The sequence below is a fragment of the Camellia sinensis genome, chromosome 11, assembly GCF_055761805.1.
Source record: "Camellia sinensis isolate YWXY chromosome 11, ASM5576180v1, whole genome shotgun sequence".
NCBI classification, from domain to species: domain Eukaryota; kingdom Viridiplantae; phylum Streptophyta; class Magnoliopsida; order Ericales; family Theaceae; genus Camellia; species Camellia sinensis.
In genome coordinates this window covers 79940627-79963114 of record NC_138971.1, presented here as the reverse complement: position 1 = coordinate 79963114, position 22488 = coordinate 79940627, and positions in this window count along the sequence as shown.

The following is a 22488-nucleotide window of genomic DNA, read 5'->3' as shown; positions in this document are numbered from 1 at the left end:
CTGCGAATTTATTGGGAAGTTACTAACTAATTTACTGAGTAATTTATTAGGAATTTACGGAGAATTTACTGAAAATTTATTAGGAATTTCCTGAGTAATTTACTGGAAATTTACTGAGAATTTAGAGGGTAATTTACTAAGTAATGTACAGAGTAATTTACTGAGAATTTACTGGGAATTTACTAGGTAAGTTACTGAGCAATTTACTAAGAATTTACTGGTAATTTGTTGAGTAATTTACTAAGAATTTACTGAGTAATTTAATGTGAATTTACTAGGTAATTTACTGAGAATTTACTAAGAATTTACTAAGTAATTTACTGAGGAATTTATTGAGAATTTACTGGGAATTTACTGAGTAATTTATTGAGGAATTTATTGAGAATTTACTAGGAATTTACTAAGTAATTTACTAAGAATTTACTAAGTAATTTACTAAGAATTTACTAGGAATTTACTTAGAATTTATGGCGTAATTTACTAGGTAATTTACTGAGTAATTTACTGAATAATCTACTGAGAATTTACTTAATGGCCCTGTTTGGTACAGCTTAATTTCAGCTTATTTCAGCTTTCAGCTTAATTTAAGCTATTTTGATGTGTTTGGTTTAGCTTATAGCTTATAGCTTATAGCTTTGTGGAAGTCAGAAAACAGCTTATTCTTTGAGTGGGGCAGGAGATGCTTTAAGAATAAGCTGGAAATCAGCTTAAGCTGAAAGTTATAAGCTATAAGCTGTTTAGGCATAAGCTATAAGCACTTTCCCACAGCTCTACCAAACAGGGCTAATAACTTATTGAGAATTTACTGAGTAATTTGCCGAGTAATTTACTGAGAATTTGTTAGGAATTTACTAAGTAATTTACTGAGTAATTTACTTAGAATTTACGTAGAATTTACTTGGAATTTACTGGGAATTTACTGAGTACTTTACTGAGAATTTACTGCGTAATTTACTGGGAATTTACTAGGAATTTACTGTGTAATTTACTAAGAATTTACTGGGAATTTACAAAGTAATTTAGTTAGTAATTTACTGAGAATTTAGAGGAAATTTACTAAGGATTTACTGAGTAATTTGCTAGGAATTTACATAAAATTTACTGTGAATTTTCTGAGAATTTACTCAGAATATACTGAGTAATTTATTGAGAATTTACGGAGAATTTCCTTGGAATTTTCTGAGAATTTACTGAGTAATTTAATGACATTTTACAGGGAATTTACTGAGTAATTTACTGAATTCACTAGAAATTTACTGAGAATTTTCAAAGAATTTACTATTAGTTTACTTTGTAATTTAGTGAGAATTGACTAAGCAATTTACCGATTAATTTATTAAGAATTTACTGGTAATTTGATGGCTAATTTACTGAGAATTTATAGTGAATTAACTGATTAATTTACAGAGTAATTTAATTTGAATTTACTGGGAATTTATTAGGTAATTTATTGAGAATTTACTGGCAATTTGTTGAGTGATTTACTGAGAATTTACTGGGAATTCATTAGGTAATTTACTGAGAATTTCGGAGAATTTACTGAGTAATTTACTGAGAATTGACTGGGAATTTACCGTTTAATTTACAGAGAATTTACTGGGTGGTTTAGTTAGTAATTCATTGGGAATTTACTTAGAATTTACTAAGAATTTACTAAGTAATTTGCAGAGAATTTAGTGATGAATTTATTGTGTTATTTACTAAGAATTTACTGGGAATTTACTAAGTAATTTAGTGATGATTTACTGAATAATTTACTGGGAATTTACTAAATAATCTACTGAGAATTACTTTGAATTTACTAAGAATTTGAGGAGAATTTACTTGGAATTTACTAAGTAATTTTCTGAGAATTTACTGAGTAATTTACCAATTAATTTACTGAGAATTTACTAAGAGTTTACTGAAAATTTACAAAGTAATTTACTGAGAATTTACTCGGAATTTACTAAATAATTGCTCGGAATTTACCAAGTAATTTACTGAGAATTTACTGTGTAATTTAATGAGAATTTTTTGAAAATTTACTGAGCAACATATTGAGAATTTACTTAAAATTTACTGGGACTTTACTGGGAATTTACTGAGAATTTACTGAGTAATTTATGATTAATTTACTGTGAATTTACTAGGAATTTATTGAGTAATATATTGAGTAATGTGCTGAGTAATGTACTGAGAACTTTACTACGAATTTTCAAAATAATTTACTGAGAATTTACTAAGTAATTTACTGAATAATGTACTGAGTAATTTATAGGGAATTTCCTGAGTACTTTACAAGGAATTTAGTAAGTAAGTTACGGAGAATTTACTGCGTAATTTACTGAGTAATTTGATGAGTAATTTTCTAAATAATTTACCGTGAATTTACTAAGTAATTTATGGGTAATTTACTGAAAATTTACTGGGAATTCACTTAAGTAATTTACTAGAAATTTACTAGTAATTTACTGAATAATTTACAGGAAATTTACCAAGCGATTTGCTGAGTAATTTACTTACATTTTACTGGGAATTTACAGAGTAATTTACTTAGAATTTACTTGGAACTTACTAAGCAATTTGCAAGTAATTTATTGAGTAATTTACTGGGAATTTATTGAGTAATTTACTGAGAATTTACTGAGTAATTTATTGATAATTTACTGAGAATTAATTTGGATTTTACTGAGTAATGTATTGAGTAATTTACAAAGAATTTACTGGGAATTTACAGAGTAATTTACTTAAAATTTACTAAGTAATTTAATGAGAATTTATTGGGAATTAACTGAGAATTTATTGGGAATTTACATAGAATTTATTGAGTAATTACTAATAATTTATTGAGGAATTTACTGGGAATTTACTGAGAATTTAGTTAAAATTTATTGAGTAATTATTGAGAATTTACAAAGAATTTAGGGACAATTTATTGAGTAATTCATTGTGAATTTACTGAGTAATTTACTGTGAATTTGTTGAGAATTTAGGGACAATTTACTAAGTAATTCACTGTGAATTTACTAAGTACTTTACTGTGAATTTGCTGAGAATTTACTGAGAATTTACTTTGGAATTTACTAAGAATTTACTGAGTAATTTATTGGGAATTTACTGCGTAATTTTCTCAGAATTTACTGAGTAATTTACGGAGAATGTACGAAGTAATTTACTGGGAATTTTCTTAGAATTTACTGAACTATTTACTGAGTAATTTAATGAGAATTTGTTGAGAATTTAATTAGTAATTTACAGAGAATTTACTAAATAATTTACCGATAATTTACTAAGTAATTTACCAAGTAATTCACTAAAAAATTACTGAGTAATTCACTAAGTAATTTACTAAAAATTTAAGAAGAATTTTCTGAGTAATTTACTAACAATTTACTACGAATTTACTGGGAAGTTACTAACCAATTTATTGAATAATTTACTGGGAATTTACTGAAAATTTATTGAGAATTTACTGAGTAATTTACTGACAATTTACTAAGAATTTAAAAAGTAATTTACTGAGAATTTACCGAGAAATTATAAAGAATTCACAACGTAATTTACTTGGAATTTACTGGAAATTTACTGAGTAACTTATTGAGTAATTTACTAAGAATTTACAGATAATTTACTAAGTGATTTATTGAGAATTTACGAGGAATTTACTAAGTATTTACTAAGAATTTACATAGTAATTTACTGAGTAATTTTCCAAGAATTTATTAAGTAATCTACTGAGTATTTTATTGGTAATTTACTGAGTAATTTAGGGAGAATTTTCTAGGAATTTACTGAGTAATTTGCTGAAAGTTCGCAAAGTAATTTTTCTAGAATTTATAGGGAATTTACTGAGTAATTTACTGCGAATTTTTGAGAATTTACTTGGAATTTAATGAGAATTTACTGAGTTACTTACTGAGAATTTACAGAGTAATTTACTGAGAATTTGCAGAGTAATTTACTCGCATATTATTTAGAATTTACTGCAAATTTACTAAGTAAATTCTTGAAAATTTACTTAGTAATTTTCTGAGTAATTTACTGATAATTTACTGGGAATTTACTGATTAATTTATTTAGAATTTACTGAGTAATTTATTGAGAATTTACTGAGAATTTAGGGAGAATTATTTGGAATTATTTGGGAATTTATTGAGTAATTTATTAAGAATTTACTAAAAATTTACTAGCAATTTACTGAGTGATTTACTAAGTAATTTACTGAGAATTTACTGGGAATTTACTGAATAATTTACTGAGAAATTGTTGAGTAATTTACAGAGAATTTATTGAGAATTTATTGAGTAATTTACTAGGAATTTACTGAGAATTTATCGAGTAATTTAATGAGAATTTACTGAGTAATTTATTGAGAATTTACTGAGTAATTATCACGACCCCATTCCGCCCCTAGTAGAATGGTGCCATGATGGCCAGTAGTCCGAGATTACCAAAGGCCAACTTACAAAGATTCACACACAATCAGAGTATACATATGGGGCCTACATGTGCGGAAGCAATAAATTTAAATCTAATTAGTCCATAAGAGTTGTGCATAGATTAAATGAAATGACATACATCTTATCAAGGTCTTACAACTAGAATACAAATAAAATAAGTACATAATACATCTTGATCAAAAGGCTTCTCAAGCCAACATAAACAAAAGAAATAAACTACTAGCCAAGAAGCATGATCTTCAAGATGCAACAAAAATGCGAATCCAAACAAGTTGCAATAGTCAACTAGGCGTCACCGCCTTCTTGCTCGTCACCTACATATATATAGAGAGAAGGTGAGCTTGGATACTCAGTGAATAATATTAGTAATAAAGGGTTAAATGAATGATATTCGAGGTCTTTATCAAAACAATACATATCATAGCTTATACAAAATCAAGGGATGAACCAAGTTCATCTATCAAGTCTTTCAAAGCTTCAAGCGATGCTTACTAGCATCAATATAATACAAGGGATGACATTTCGGACAAACCCACGCGGTAAACTGTCAGTGGCAAGACAAAGGAGATATCTCAAACAAGGGTGCAGATGCATTATAGTCCCCTGGCACTAAGGACTTTCAAAACAATGGTGTAGTTGCATTATAGTCCCCTAGCACTAAGGACTTTCAAAACAAGGGTGCAGTTGCATTATAGTCCCCTGGCACTAAGGACTTTCCAAAAATGTCATCAAAACAAGATAATACTTGATACAAAAATTAGGGATAGTCATTCATGCTTGAACAAACACTTTTCCAAAACGAAACAAGCAACGCTTTATCAAAACTTTATAACATAGCTTTATTAAAAATACCACTCACATAGTTCTTCGGGTGTGGAGATTTCAAGCTAGGATCCAAGGCCTACAAGTACATAATAAATCCCATTGAATGCACTTTAAGAAGACAAGAAAGGATGCTCAAAGATGGATATGAAATGCATCCCTAAGACAAGCTTTACATGTGAGCAAATGATCTCGGCACCTCTTTCAAAACTAAGTCAAGGCAAAGCAAGACATATGCTGAGGAGTTAAAACTCTGTTTCTCATCTCGGGAAAACATGCTGGGCACCAACCAAGTCTTGGCCGAGGTCCCACACCTCTTGGCCAAGGTGTGGTCCCGATGACCACATTCAGGGAAATGAAGTCGGGAAATCTGGGTTTCCCTCTTGATGAACATGAAGAACATGAAGAACAAGGACATGAAGAACATGAATGCTAAAATCATAACTTCTTTATTCAAAATATGAGATTTCATGAGATGAGTTCGAAAACATGGACCTGGGTACCCATACTTGGAGATTTCATGAAAACAAACACGATAACATGGATCTTGATACAAACTTTCGGATAAAAACATGGTTTTATTTCAAGGACAGAAAAACATCATTTTCTCTTTCTAAAACAAGCTTTAAATCAATGCATGGCTCATGAATCATGCTAGATCATGCAATGTGATCAGATGAATATAAAGAACAACAAGAGTAAATCAAGAATCCAACCTCAAAATAAGGATCTAACGGTTCAAGGTGTGAAGATCAAGCTTAGAAATCTATCATCACTCTATGAACTCTTCTCCCTCTCTTCCTAGAGCTTCTCTCTCTACCATGCAAAAGATTTGACACACAATGATATGTTTCTAACTCTGCCGACTGACTTAATCCTCTGTTAGGACACGTGGCAATGGCTGGTTGGATCTCCTCAAGAAGGTGACTGAAAGACAAGACAAGTGTATGACAAAGTGTGTATAACAAGTAAGGTGACATGGGTACTCCGGCGGGTAATGACCTCAATGATCTCGACTAGGAAGGATAACACTTGGCCTAGCTGTGCCATACCTCAGCCTAGATGTGCCACACCTCGGTCTAGGTCATACCAGTCTAGGAACGAGATCACTAGGTGTACGGATCAAAGATCTAGGACGCCTAGATGATAACATCTCGGCCTAGATGAAACACATCTCGGCCTAGGTGACGCACACCTCGGCCTAGATGACGACATCTCCACCAATATGCCAGGGCGAAGGTGGAGGTAGTGTGACCTAGGCTTAAAATGACCTCGGCTCCACACACACACCAAGGAAGAAACAAAAACATGCAAGCAACACTTAGACAAAACAAATCAAGGTTTGCAAAAATGCAAACTTAACAAAACAAATTTCATGTGAATGCGTGCGAGCATGACTAAGATAAAGTAAGGGTTGTTACAGTAATTTACTAAGATTTTATTGACTAATTTACTTTGAATTTACTTAATAATTTACTTTGTAATTTACTGAGAATTTACTGAGTAATTTACTAAGAATTTACTTGAAATTTACTGAGTAATTTGCTGAGAATTTACTGAGTAATTTACTAAGAATCTATTGAGTAATTTACTGAGAATTTCTTAGTAATTTGCTTAGAATTTACTTAGAAATTTACAAAGTAATTTACTAAAAATTTACGGAGAAATTACTTGGAATTTATTGAGAATTTACTGCGTAATTTACTAAGAGTTTATTATGAATTTACTGAGTACTTTACTGAGAATTTATTGGGAATTTACTGAGTAAGTTACTGAGTATTTTATAGAGAATTTACTGAGTAATTTGTTGGGAATTTACTGAAAATTTACTTAAATTTTACTGGGAATTTAATGAGTAATTTACTTAGAGTTTACAGAATAATTTGCTGAGAATTTGCTAACTAATTTATAGAGAATTCACTGAGAATTTACTGAGTAATTTACTGAGAATTTATAGAGTAATTTATTAAAAATTTACTGGAAATTTACTAAGTAATTTACAAAGAATTTACTGAGAATTTATCGAGTAATTTACTGTGAATTTACATAAATTTTACTAGCAATTTACTGAGTAATTTACTAAAAATTTACTGGGAATTTAATAAATAATTCACTGAGAATTTGCTAAGTAATTTACAGACAATTTACTGAGTAATTTACTGAGAATTTACAATGTAATTTTGTAACAACCCTCACCTTACTCTTGTCATACTTGCATACATTCTTGCATGGTCTTGCTTGTTATAATAATTTGAAGGTTTTATCTTGCCTTGGTTCGCTTAAGTTGTTTACACGATTTTGTTCCTTGCTTAGTGTGTGTGCTTAGCCGAGGCCATCTTGAGCTTAGTCCGCCTTTGACCCTTTGTACTTAGAACTATCTTGAGGTCTTGTTTAACCCCCATTTTCACCTCGGGCATTCTTTGCCGAGATGTTCCGCACTTGAACCTTGTCCGCAGGCAGGTATGGCCTAGGCCGAGATGTGGCGCACCCCGGCCAAGGTGTGGCACAGCTTAGTCAAGTGTCGTCCTCCCTAGCCGATGTTTTTCTATCCCGTTGCAGGATCCTTGTTTTGAGCCGATGTCATCTCTTTGCCGATGTGTCTTACCCGAGCTTGCTGCATACGATTTGTCAGAGACTTGTCTTGTCTATCAATCACCTTTTTGGAGCTGAACCAACCCGTTAATGCCACGTGTCCGAGCTGTTTGTTAAGGCAGCCGACAGACCCTAAAACAAATCATTTTCCTTGTCTCAAATCTTTGTTTTAGAGAGAGAAGCTCTAGAGAGGAGGAAGAAGAGTTCTTGAGTGAGAGTAGTCTTCCAAGCTTGATCTTTGTGGCTTGAACCGTTAGATCCGAGTTTTGAGGTTAGAATCTTGATCTCCTTTGGTTGTTCTTGCTGAATATCTAGCTGCATTGCATGATCGGATCTGTTTTGCATGTCATGCATCGTTTTGAAGTTGGTTTTGGAAAGAGAAAATGGTTTTCCATGTGTTCTTGAAAAAGGTCTCTTTTGATCGAGGAGTTTGGAACGAAAACCATGTTTTGTGTTTGTTCTTGCATGCCTTTCTTTGATAGGTACCCAGGTCCATATATTTTGAACTCTTGGCATGAAAACTCAGATTTTTGTAATAAGTTGTGAACTTGCATCCATCTTTCAAATGATCATGTTCTTCATATTCTTCAAAGGAAAACCCAGATTTTTCCTGACCTTGTTTAACGGGACCTCGGCTTAGTCCTGGTCAGTACCCGGTGTGTTTTTATGAGCGGGAGCAGTGATTAAACTCCCAGCTTGTTTTGCTTTGTCTTTGACTTGGATCTGGCAAGAATGCCGAGATCATTTGCATGTATTTGGAGCTTGCTTTAAGAATGTGACTTGCCATGTGATTGTAGGTCCTTGATATTTGCTTGAGTCTACACCTGAAGAACTAGGTGAGTGGTATTATTGATAAAGCTATGTTATACTTGTTTTGATAAATCTTGCTTGCTTGTTTTGACGAAAGTATTTGATAGCATGAATAAATAGCTCTTGTTTGATGAGTCAAGTATACTCCTTGTTGATGCCATCTTTGAAAAGGATACGGTCCTTGTTAAATCGGGCTACGGGCCTAAGTAACACAAGTCCCTTGTGCTGGAGGACTCTAAACTTTCGCAGTACTAAGTATAAAAGGATATGGTCCTTGTTAAATCAGGCTACGGGCCTAAGTAACACAAGTCCCTTGTGCTGGAGGACTCTAAACTTTCGCAGTACTAAGTATAAAAGGATATGGTCCTTGTTAAATCGGGCTACGGGCCTAAGTAACACAAGTCCCTTGTACTGGAGGACTCTAAACTTTCGCGGTACCAAGTGCACAAGTCCCTTGCATTGGAGGACTCTAAACTTTCGCAATACTTTTGACCAAACGATTACGGATCGTACAGCCCTTGATAATTGACTGATGAATACGGTTCATCCCTTGCTTCGCCGATGTTATGATACTTGACTGATGAATACGGTTCATCCCTTGCTTCGCCGATGTTTGATACTTGTATGATGAATACGGTTCATCCCTTGTTTTGCCTATGTCAGTAAACACCTTTGGATACTTGTAATGTTTGATTGATGAATACGGTTCATCCCTTACCTTGCTAAGTTTGATGTGTTTCGTTTTGAAGGACCTCGGCTTTATTCATGTAAAACCTTTATTTTTAGTACCATTCACTGAGTTTTATACTCACCCCTCTATATATATGTAGGTGATGAGCAGGACGGCGGCGACGCCTAGATCGTTTGGATGCTTGTTTTGGATTTGTACTTATGTCGGCTTGCTTTTGCATTTACGTCGGCGATGCCTACCTTGCATGTCGGCAAATCTTGAAAATCATGCTTCTTGACTTGTATTAGCTGTATTTTGTATATGTCGGCTCGAGAAGCCTTTTGATCAAGATGTAACATGTAATTTTACCTTGTTGTATTTAAGTTGTGAAGTTGATTGGGATGTTTGGCATTGCTTTGATCTACGCACAGCTCTTATGGACCACTTGTATTTGATTTATTGCTTCCGCATTTGTGAGCCCCCTATATTCATACTCTGATTGTGTTAAGTTTAGAAAAGTTGGCCTTTGGTAATTACGGATTACTGGCCATCACGGCACCAAACTACTAGGGGCGGTTTGGGGTCGTGACAGAGTGGTATCAGAGCACAAGTTCCTCGGTATACGCTATTCACACACTTTGAGTCCTGAAGAGCATAGGATTTCCCTTAGAAAAATGTTAGGGTTGCATCATGGTATTTGTTGTTTGAGTGAAGTGTGCATTGTCTTGATATGCTTATTTGCTATTTGCCTATGTGGTTATTTGCTTAATTGTTTTAAAGTCATACTTTGCACACTCATAGCATCATGAGGAGAGGTAGACCACCACTTGGCCGAGATCAGCCCGAAGATAGAATGGACAGATTGGAAAGATTAGTTGAGGGTTTGGCCCGCGAGTTGAGGCAAACCAGGCAGCAGTTCGCTAGTGCTACGTCGACTCAGGCCGAGCAGACCAACGACCGAAATGTAGCTCCACCTCCACCTCCTCCAGTGCCGCAGGTTCCCCCGCAACCAGCCTTGTATGGGGATGGGACGATAGCTTTGATCAGGGAGTTCAAGAAGATGAGACCACCGAGATTCTCTGGGGGTATAGAGCCGATGAAGGCTGAGGCATGGGTTTTGGAGATAGAAAAGTTGTTCGAGATCTTCCCTAGCACCGACGCTCAGAAAGTGACGTTGGCAGCATTCACATTAGATGATGACGCCCGCAGGTGGTGGATGATGGTTAGAGGGAGCAATCCAGATTTGACCTGGACCCGATTCTTAGAGTTATTTTACAAGAAACATTTTCCCCTAAGTGTTCGAAACCGCAAGGCTACCGAATTTCATACTCTGACGCAAGGCAACAGAACAGTGGCGGAATATGACCGCGCTTTTACTGAATTGGTAAGGTTTGTACCTCACATGACCAACGATGAATATATGAAGGCCAGGAAGTTCGAGTGTGGGCTTCGTGGACCGATTCAAGACCGGGTCAACTTGCTTGATATGCCAACTTATGCTGAAGTATTGGACAAAGCCATTCAGGCCGAAGCTAATTTGAACCGATACCAGAGCTCGGGAGAAAACCAGCGAAAAAGGCAGAACTATGACAATCGCCGAGGACAGCTGGGCACCAAGAAGAGAACAAACATGGGCAGTACTAGTAACCTAAGGCAGGAAGGGAGTACTAAACCGATGTGTTCGGATTGTGGGAAACAGCATTTCGGGGTCTGTCGACGAACGTCTGGAGCCTGTTATGAATGTGGCGAGGTGGGCCATTATGTGAGGGATTGCCCCAAGACAAAGGCTGATAACAACAAGAAAGGAGAGAATACCTCGGGTTCCGTTCAGAAGGGAAATGTTGGGAAAGGACAGATGAGACAGGGCAGAGTGTTTGCACTGGTACCAGGAGACACTCAGAATGCTGAGGCAGTGGTGTCAGGTATGTTACTAATTTGCTCCCAAGATGCCTATGTGTTGATTGACTCGGGTTCTACTCATTCGTTTATATCTACTAAGTTTGCCGAGAAAATTAATAGAGAACTAGAGCCCCTTGATTATGTGTTGTCTGTATCTACTCCATCTGGGAGATCTATGTTTGTTGCATCCATTTACAGAGCATGTGTTGTTGTGATTGAGAATGTTGAATTGCTAGTAGATCTAATGCCTCTAGACCTAGCTCATTTTGATATTATACTGGGAATGGATTGGTTAGTCGCGAACAATGCATCTATTAATTGTGTTTCGAAAAGTGTCACCTTGAGACCCCCAAACCTAGCCGAGGTTATTTTCCAGGGAAAAGGGATAGTGCCCCCACCATACTTGATTTCGTCCATTAAGGCCTGTAAGTTAATTCAGAAAGGGTGTCGAGGTTACTTGTGTAGTATACTGAGTGATCAGAATGGAAATGTTAACTTAGCCGACATCCCGATTGTTAGTGATTTTCCCGACGTCTTTCCGGATGAATTGCCTGGCCACTTGACCGATAGAGAAATAGAGTTTACGGTCGATATTATATCGGGAACGCAGCCGATCTCCAAACCACCTTATAGAATGGCCCCCGCTGAACTTAGAGAATTGAAACTGCAATTGCAAGAGTTGTTAGATAAGGGATTTATTAGGCCGAGCACTTCACCATGGGGAGCACCTGTTTTATTTGTTAAGAAGAAGGATGGCACACTCCGTCTTTGTATTGATTATAGAGAACTCAATAAAATCACCATTAAGAACAAGTACCCGTTACCTAGAATTGATGATTTGCTTGATCAGTTACAAGGAGCACGAGTCTTTTCTAAGATCGACCTTCGGTCTAGTTACCATCAGCTTAAAGTTAAAGCCGAAGATGTTGAGAAGACTGCTTTTCGAACAAGATATGGCCACTACGAGTTTTTAGTAATGCCTTTTGGAGTGACCAATGCCCCTGCTGCATTTATGGATTTAATGAACAGAATCTTCAAACCATATTTAGATGAATTTGTAGTTGTCTTCATTGATGATATATTGATCTATTCCAAGAGTGATGTTGAACATGAAAACCATTTGAGACTTGCCTTACAGATTTTGAGAGAACGGAAATTGTATGCGAAGTTTAACAAGTGTGAGTTTTGGCTTTCTACCATCTCATTTTTGGGTCATGTGATTAATGAAGAAGGTATTGCAGTAGATCCTAGCAAAGTTGAAGCCGTAGTAAATTGGCCGAGGCCGACTAATGTGTCCGAGATTCGTAGTTTTCTGGGTCTGGCAGGTTATTACAGAAAGTTTGTGAAAGATTTCTCCAGGATTGCAATTCCATTGACGCAACTGACTAAGAAGGGAACACTGTATGAATGGACTAAAGATCGGGAGTCAGCCTTCCAGGAACTGAAGACGAGGTTAGTTACAGCACCAATACTAGTACTACCATCAGGGAACGAAGAGTTTCACGTCTATAGTGATGCATCGCATAAGGGTTTGGGTTGTGTACTAATGCAAAAGGGTAAGGTTATAGCTTATGCGTCTCGTCAGTTGAAACCTCATGAGAAAAACTATCCTACCCATGACTTAGAATTGGCGGCCGTAGTATTTGCTTTAAAGATTTGGCGTCACTACTTGTATGGAGCTATTTGTCAGGTTTTTACAGATCATAAGAGCTTAAAGTATCTATTCACCCAGAAGGAATTGAATCTGAGACAGAGACGGTGGCTTGAATTGTTGAAGGACTATGATATGCAAATTCAATATCACCCCGGGAAAGCTAACAGTGTAGCCGACGCTTTGAGCAGGAAGTCAGATGGAAATTTGGCGTGTTTAACCGTGATGTCAGTGGAGCCGACTATCGTTAATGAAGTAAAGACAAGACAAATGGAGGATAACTTCCTCAAGAAAATAGCCGAGGAAATTGGCACAAGGCCGAGACCAGGGTATACCATCGAAAACCAAGTACTCAAGTTTGAAGGAAGGTTATGTGTGGCCGACATCCCAGAGCTGAAGAAAAAGATTTTGCAGGAAGCTCATAGCACTAAGTTTGCTGTCCATCCAGGGAACACCAAGATGTATCAAGATGTGAAGCAGACCTTCTGGTGGCCAAATATGAAGAGAGAAATAGCCGAATTCGTGTCCCAGTGTTTACATTGTCAGCAAGTGAAAGCAGAACATCAAAGACCAGCAGGACTTCTTCAACCTTTGCCGATTCCTGAGTGGAAATGGAAGCACATCTCCATGGATTTTGTGATTGGGTTGCCGAAGACACCGAAGGGTATGGATTCAGTTTGGGTTGTTGTGGATAGGTTAACTAAGTCAGCACACTTTCTACCCGTTAAGACTACCTTCAACGCCAATCAACTTGCCTTGCTATATGTGAACGAGATTGTCAGACTTCATGGAGTGCCGATGTCAATTGTTTCGGACCGAGATCCTAAATTTGTTTCTAGATTTTGGCAGAGTCTACAGAGGGCTTTTGGAGCCGAGCTGAGATTTAGTACAGCCTTTCATCCCCAGACAGATGGGCAGACTGAGAGTACAATTCAGACGCTTGAAGATATGCTTAGACTTTGTGTGTTGGACTTCCAAGGAAGTTGGGGAACACATCTACCCTTAGTGGAATTCGCTTACAATAACAGTTATCAAGCTAGCATTGGCATGGCGCCGTATGAAGCCTTGTATGGAAGAAAATGTAGGTCGCCGATATGTTGGACCGAAGTCGGGGACAGAACTTTGCTTGGTCCCGAATTGATTCAAGTGACAACAGAAAAGATTAAACTTATCCAACAGAGGATTAGAACTGCCCAGAGCCGACAAAAGAGCTACGCCGATCAGAGAAGGAATGAGATAGAGTTCGAAGTTGGGAATCATGTATTCCTGAAGGTTTCACCAATGAAAGGAGTTTCCAGATTTGGAAAGAAAGGTAAGTTAGCACCTCGTTATATTGGGCCATTTGAAATTCTTGAGAGAATTAACCCCGTTGCCTACAGACTTGCTTTGCCGCCAGATTTGAGCCAAGTCCACAATGTGTTTCATGTTTCGATGTTGAGGAAGTACATCCGAGATCCACTACATGTAATTGATCATTCCGAGATCACAGTTAATGAAGATTTGGGCTACGAGGAGAAGCCAATGAAGATTGTTGACAGACAAGTGAGACAATTGAGGAACAGATCGATACCGATGGTAAAGGTCGAGTGGAAGGAGCATTATGGCACAGAAGCCACGTGGGAAAAGGAAGAGGATATGAGAATCCGTTATCCGGAGTTGTTTTCTGAGCAAGGTAATCTAAGTTTGGGGACCAAACTTCCTTAAGGGGGGTAGGATGTAACAACCCTCACCTTACTCTTGTCATACTTGCATACATTCTTGCATGGTCTTGCTTGTTATGATAATTTGAAGGTTTTATCTTGCCTTGGTTCGCTTAAGTTGTTTACACGATTTTGTTCCTTGCTTAGTGTGTGTGCTTAGCCGAGGCCATCTTGAGCTTAGTCCGCCTTTGACCCTTTGTACTTAGAACTATCTTGAGGTCTTGTTTAACCCCCATTTTCACCTCGGGCATTCTTTGCCGAGATGTTCCGCACTTGAACCTTGTCCGCAGGCAGGTATGGCCTAGGCCGAGATGTGGCGCACCCCGGCCAAGGTGTGGCACAGCTTAGTCAAGTGTCGTCCTCCCTAGCCGATGTTTTTCTATCCCGTTGCAGGATCCTTGTTTTGAGCCGATGTCATCTCTTTGCCGATGTGTCTTACCCGAGCTTGCTGCATACGATTTGTCAGAGACTTGTCTTGTCTATCAATCACCTTTTTGGAGCTGAACCAACCCGTTAATGCCACGTGTCCGAGCTGTTTGTTAAGGCAGCCGACAGACCCTAAAACAAATCATTTTCCTTGTCTCAAATCTTTGTTTTAGAGAGAGAAGCTCTAGAGAGGAGGAAGAAGAGTTCTTGAGTGAGAGTAGTCTTCCAAGCTTGATCTTTGTGGCTTGAACCGTTAGATCCGAGTTTTGAGGTTAGAATCTTGATCTCCTTTGGTTGTTCTTGCTGAATATCTAGCTGCATTGCATGATCGGATCTGTTTTGCATGTCATGCATCGTTTTGAAGTTGGTTTTGGAAAGAGAAAATGGTTTTCCATGTGTTCTTGAAAAAGGTCTCTTTTGATCGAGGAGTTTGGAACGAAAACCATGTTTTGTGTTTGTTCTTGCATGCCTTTCTTTGATAGGTACCCAGGTCCATATATTTTGAACTCTTGGCATGAAAACTCAGATTTTTGTAATAAGTTGTGAACTTGCATCCATCTTTCAAATGATCATGTTCTTCATATTCTTCAAAGGAAAACCCAGATTTTTCCTGACCTTGTTTAACGGGACCTCGGCTTAGTCCTGGTCAGTACCCGGTGTGTTTTTATGAGCGGGAGCAGTGATTAAACTCCCAGCTTGTTTTGCTTTGTCTTTGACTTGGATCTGGCAAGAATGCCGAGATCATTTGCATGTATTTGGAGCTTGCTTTGAGAATGTGACTTGCCATGTGATTGTAGGTCCTTGATATTTGCTTGAGTCTACACCTGAAGAACTAGGTGAGTGGTATTATTGATAAAGCTATGTTATACTTGTTTTGATAAATCTTGCTTGCTTGTTTTGACGAAAGTATTTGATAGCATGAATAAATAGCTCTTGTTTGATGAGTCAAGTATACTCCTTGTTGATGCCATCTTTGAAAAGGATACGGTCCTTGTTAAATCGGGCTACGGGCCTAAGTAACACAAGTCCCTTGTGCTGGAGGACTCTAAACTTTCGCAGTACTAAGTATAAAAGGATATGGTCCTTGTTAAATCGGGCTACGGGCCTAAGTAACACAAGTCCCTTGTGCTGGAGGACTCTAAACTTTCGCAGTACTAAGTATAAAAGGATATGGTCCTTGTTAAATCGGGCTACGGGCCTAAGTAACACAAGTCCCTTGTACTGGAGGACTCTAAACTTTCGCGGTACCAAGTGCACAAGTCCCTTGTATTGGAGGACTCTAAACTTTCGCAATACTTTTGACCAAACGATTACGGATCGTACAGCCCTTGATAATTGACTGATGAATACGGTTCATCCCTTGCTTCGCCGATGTTATGATACTTGACTGATGAATACGGTTCATCCCTTGCTTCGCCGATGTTTGATACTTGTATGATGAATACGGTTCATCCCTTGTTTTGCCTATGTCAGTAAACACCTTTGGATACTTGTAATGTTTGATTGATGAATACGGTTCATCCCTTACCTTGCTAAGTTTGATGTGTTTCGTTTTGAAGGACCTCGGCTTTATTCATGTAAAACCTTTATTTTTAGTACCATTCACTGAGTTTTATACTCACCCCTCTATATATATGTAGGTGATGAGCAGGACGGCGGCGACGCCTAGATCGTTTGGATGCTTGTTTTGGATTTGTACTTATGTCGGCTTGCTTTTGCATTTACGTCGGCGATGCCTACCTTGCATGTCGGCAAATCTTGAAAATCATGCTTCTTGACTTGTATTAGCTGTATTTTGTATATGTCGGCTCGAGAAGCCTTTTGATCAAGATGTAACATGTAATTTTACCTTGTTGTATTTAAGTTGTGAAGTTGATTGGGATGTTTGGCATTGCTTTGATCTACGCACAGCTCTTATGGACCACTTGTATTTGATTTATTGCTTCCGCATTTGTGAGCCCCCTATATTCATACTCTGATTGTGTTAAGTTTAGAAAAGTTGGCCTTCGGTAATTACGGATTACTGGCCATCACGGCACCAAACTACTAGGGGCGGTTTGGGGTCGTGACAAATTTACTAAGAAATTTACTGAAAATTTGTTGGGAATTTACTGAGTAATTTACTGAGAATTTACTGAGTAATTTATTGGAGAATATATTCTAACTAATTTACTGAGATTTTGCTGACTAATTTACCGAGAATTTACTTTGAATTTACTTAGTAATTTACTGAGAATTTAATGAGTAATTTACTGTGAATTTACTAAGAATTTATTGAGTAATTTACTAAGAGTTTTTTAAGTAATTTACTGAGAATTTCTTAGTAATTTGCTGAGAATTTACTGAGAAATTTACTAAGTAATTTACTAAAAATTTACAAAGAAATTACTTGGAATTTACAGAGAATTTATGGTGTAATTAGCGGAGAATTTTCTTAAAATTTACTGATTACTTTTCTGAGAATTTACTGGGCATTTACTGCGTAAGTTACTGATAATTTACTGAGTAATTTTGTCACGACCCGAACCCGCCCCTATGGGTTAAGGTCATAACCAGCCAGCAATCACGAGATTACCTACGGCCTCAAACCAAATAAGACAAAACTCATCAGAGTAAAGGGGCCAAATCGGAAGCAAATTTAAAACTTTGTCCATAGAGCCGTGCTTATTTGCACATCATAACATTCCATACATGCATATGTTAGTAACTCACAACAGAAAGTATAGTAACATGAAGTTCTATACAGACAGGATCATTGAAATCTAAGTCAGCCAAAACAAAGCTATATACAGACGTACACCAAAGTCCTCACCAACATGACAAAATAACAGAGAATGGCAGAAGGGCGAAGACGTGTCTCGTACGTGACACGCAAGGGCTGACTCTTCAAAACCTTAGTTGTCCCATACAGACTTCACTGGGCTGGGTTTGAACTTCTCTTGGCTCACCTACAAACACATGAATGAGCGTGAGCGAAAGCCCAGTGAATAATATCAAATAAAGAATATACATTGGAACAATATACATCAAACGGCCTTGGGCCCAATTTACATTTCTACTAATACATACATACATAGACATATGTAAGTTAAGTAACTGGGGTTCCAAACACATCATACGGCCTCGAGTCCAATTCATTAGTGTCAAACTGTTATTCGTGTCAAACTGTCATTCGTGTCAAACTGTTATTCGTGTCAAACTGGCCTTTGGCCTTTTCAAACTTCCATATCAAACTGGCCTTTAGGCCTTTCAAACTTTCATATCAAACTGGCCTTTTAGGCCTTTCAAACTTTCATATCAAACTGGCCTCTGGCCCATTCATGCATGTCAAACTGGCCACTGGCCCATTCATGCATGTCAAACTGGCCTCTGGCCCATTCATGCATGTCAAACTGGCCTCTGGCCCATTCATGCATGTCAAACTTTCATTTGTGTCAAAACGGCTTTTGGCCCAATCATTCATGTCAATCGGCCTTCGGCCTAATCATTCATGTCAATCAGTTGTCCATAATTCAAACTAGCAAACTTGTAAAGAAATAAGCAATTGGACAATTGACAAACTTCAAAATATCGATATTACTCACAGTGATCGGCTTGTGGATTTGCCCTGGAGCTTGACCCTACACATCATATAACACATATGGGTCACAAACGATTCAATCTGTTCTTTAATTCACATATTCCTCTTTAGGCTTCATTCTTATCTCTTTAACTCAATTACAATGCTTAATGCATGCCTAAGAGTGCTTGTAAGTGAAAGAGAACGGAAAACGAAACACAGAACGATCACATAAAATTTCCAGAAACAGGATCCCCGCTCGAGCGTGGACTTCCCCGCTCGAGCGGACCCATGAGGTCTGCAAAAGTACTGGTTATGCCATTTTTACGCTCGAGCGTGGACTTACCCGCTCAAGCGGACATCATGGTCTGCAGAAAATACTGGGAGCACGAAATTCACGCTCGAGCGACGGTTTCTCCGCTCGAGCGGACATTAAATTTTTGGGTTTTCCAGATCAAGTTCTTGAGCTTCAATTCGATGTTCAAAGGCTCCAAATGCATGTTTTTGGCTCAAACTTTACATAATCATATACTAACATGATACCAACACCCAATTACAATACAATGGAGCTCAATTTCACAATTTAATCATATGCAAGACTTAAATTACCTCCAACTCAACACCAACATGCTCAAATTCAAACATTCAAGCCTTACACCCCCCATGATTTGTACATGCATGTGGGAGATGCTTATCATTCACAACTTAATTGGTGAAGAGGTGACCAAAACATGAGTTTCCATTAAAATTGCACATGGATTATACATTTTTATGTTCAAACATGCAATTTCAAGGTACTTCCTCACATGCATGTGCATATAGACTACCAAATCAACAAACCAACTTGATTTCATCATGATCAATTCATTTTATGATCCTTATCAACATTCAACTTGAATTCACAAAGATTACAAACTAAGATGCATAAATTTACTCACCTTGGAGCCTTACTCTTCTCAATTTATGATCAAATCTTGAGTTAGACTTCAAATTTCCAAGCCTCAAGACCAAAATGGCACAATCCTTCCTTCTCCCTCTCCATAGTCGGCCCTCTCTCTAATTTTGAGTCCAAGTTCAGCCCAATTGCAACTAAGGAGAAGAATTGAGGTGTAGTGCCTTTTTACAACACTCTCCACTAATTTCATTATAATAATAATAACAACTGGGCACTAATTCATTGATTTAATCAACTTAATCTAGTCTGAATCAATTTTTCAATTAAACTTCACCGTAGGCTCTAAAAATTATGCCAATCACAATGGCGCAATCAATTTTGGTTTCGGCGGCCGATAAGGCCTTCAATTTAATTTTGAAAGCAGATAATCAAACAGATATTCCTACGGTGAACAGATAGAAATTCAAAACCACATATTTTCCCATAATGGCACACAAAATCATATTAGACATATAATCAAACTCATAATAAGGACCAATTAGCTAATTACGAAACAGGATTATCTCAAATTTACTGAGAATTTACGGAGTAATTTGCTAGAAATTTTCTGAGTAATTTACTGATAATTTACTTATATTTTACTGGAAATTTACTAAGTAATTTACTACGTAATTTACTAAGAATTTACTAGGAATTTATTGAGAATTTGCGGAGTAATTTACAAAGAATTTACTGAGAATTTACAGAGTAATTTACTGAGAATTTTATTGAGAATTTAATGAGTAATTTACTGAGAATTTACTAGGAATTTACTTAGCAATTTACGGAGAATTTAATGAGGAGTTTGCTGAGAATTTAATGGTAATTTGCTAGGAAATGTACTGAATTATTGACTGAAAATTTACTACGTAATTTGCTGAGTAATTTGCAGAGTAACTTACTGGGAATTTATTGAGTAATTTACTAAGAATATACTACTAAGTAATTTACTGAGAATTTACATGTAATTTAAAGAGTACTTGCTGAGAATTTGTTGAGTAATTTACTGAGAATTTACTGGGAGTTTACTAAGGAATTTGCTGAGAATTTACTAAATAATTTACTGAGAATTTACTGAGTAATGTACTGAGTAGTTTACTTGAAATTTACTGAGAATTTACTAAGTAATATACTGAGAATTTACTGAGTAATTTACTGGGAATTTACTAAGAATTTACTAAATAATTTACTTTGAATTTACTAAGTAATTTACTTGGAATTTACTTGGAATTTTACTAAGAATTTACTAAGGAGAATTTATTGGGAATTTACTGCGTAATTTTCTGTGAATTTGCTGAGTGATTTACGTAATAATTTACTCATAATTTACTTGTAATTTACTAAGAATTTATTGAGAATTTACTGAGAATTTACTACGTAATTTACTATGTAATGTATTGAGTAATTTACTGAGAATTTACTAAGTAGTTTATTAAGTATTTTACAGAGAATTTACTGGAAAGTTACTTAGTAATTTATTCAGTAATATACTGAGTAATTTACTGAGAATTTACAGAAAATTTACTAGGAATTTACTGGGTAAGTTATAGAGAATTTACTGAGTAATTTACAAAGTAATTTAGTAAGAATTTACTGTTAATTTATTAAGTAATTTACTGGAAATTTACTGAGAATTTATTGAGTAATTTACTAAGAATTTACTGAGTAATTTGCTGAATAATTTACTGGGTAATGTATTGAGAATTTACTGGCAATTTTCAAGGTAATTTACTGAGTAATATACTGAGAATTTACTAAGTAATTTTCTGAGTAATTTTCAGGGAATTTACTAAGTAATCTACTGAGAATTTACTTTGTAATTTACTAAGAATTTTTTGATAATTTAATAGGAATTTACTAAGTAATTTGCTGAGAAATTACTAAGTAATTTACTTAAATTTACTATGAATGTACTGAGTAATTTAATGTGAATTTATTGGGAATTTACCCAGAATTTACTTGTTATTTACTAAGAATTTATTGATGAATTTACTGAGTAATTTACAGAGACTTTACATATTAATTTACTGGTAATTTACTTATAATTTACTAAGAATTTGCTGAGAATTTGCTGAGAATTTACTAAGTATTTACTGGGAATTTACTGAGTAATTTACTGAGAATTTTCTGAGTAATATACTAAGAATTTACTAAGTAATTTACTAAGTATTTTACGGAGAATTTACTGGGAAATTCCTGGGTAATTTACTGAGAATTTATTGGGAATTTAGTGAGTAATGTACTGAGTAATTTACTGTGAATTTACTTGATAAGTTTCTGAGCAATTTGCTGAGAATTTACGGGAAATTTATTGAGTAATTTACTAAGAATTTGTTGAGTAATTTAATGTGATTTACTGGGAATTTACTAGGTAATTTACTGAGAATTTACTGGGAATTTACAAAGTAATTTACTGAGGAATTTATTGAGAATTAACTGGGAATTTACTGAGTAATTTACTGAGGAATTTATTGAGAATTTACTAGGAATTTTACTAAGTAATTTATTGAGAATTTACTTGTAATTTACTAAGTACTTTACTGAGAATTTACTAGGAATTTTCTGAGAATTTACGACATAATTTGTAGGGTAATTTACTAAGAATTATTGAGAGTTTACAAGAAATTTACTGGGAATTTACTGAGAATTTGCTCTATAATTTACTAAGAATTTACTGAGAATTTAGTGAAAATTTACTGAGTAATTTGCTGAGAATTTACGGATAATTTACTTGGAATTTACTGGTAATTTATTGAGTACTTTATTGAGAATTTGTAGCATAATTTACAGGGAATTTATTAAGTAATTTACTCAGAATTTGCTAAGAAATTATTAGGAATTTACAAAGTAATTTAGTTAGTAATTTACCGAGAATTTACATGGAATTTACTGAGTAATTTACTAAGGATTTACTAAGTAATTTGCTAGAAATTTTCTGAAAATTTACTGTGAATTTTCTGAGAATTTACTGACTAATTTAATG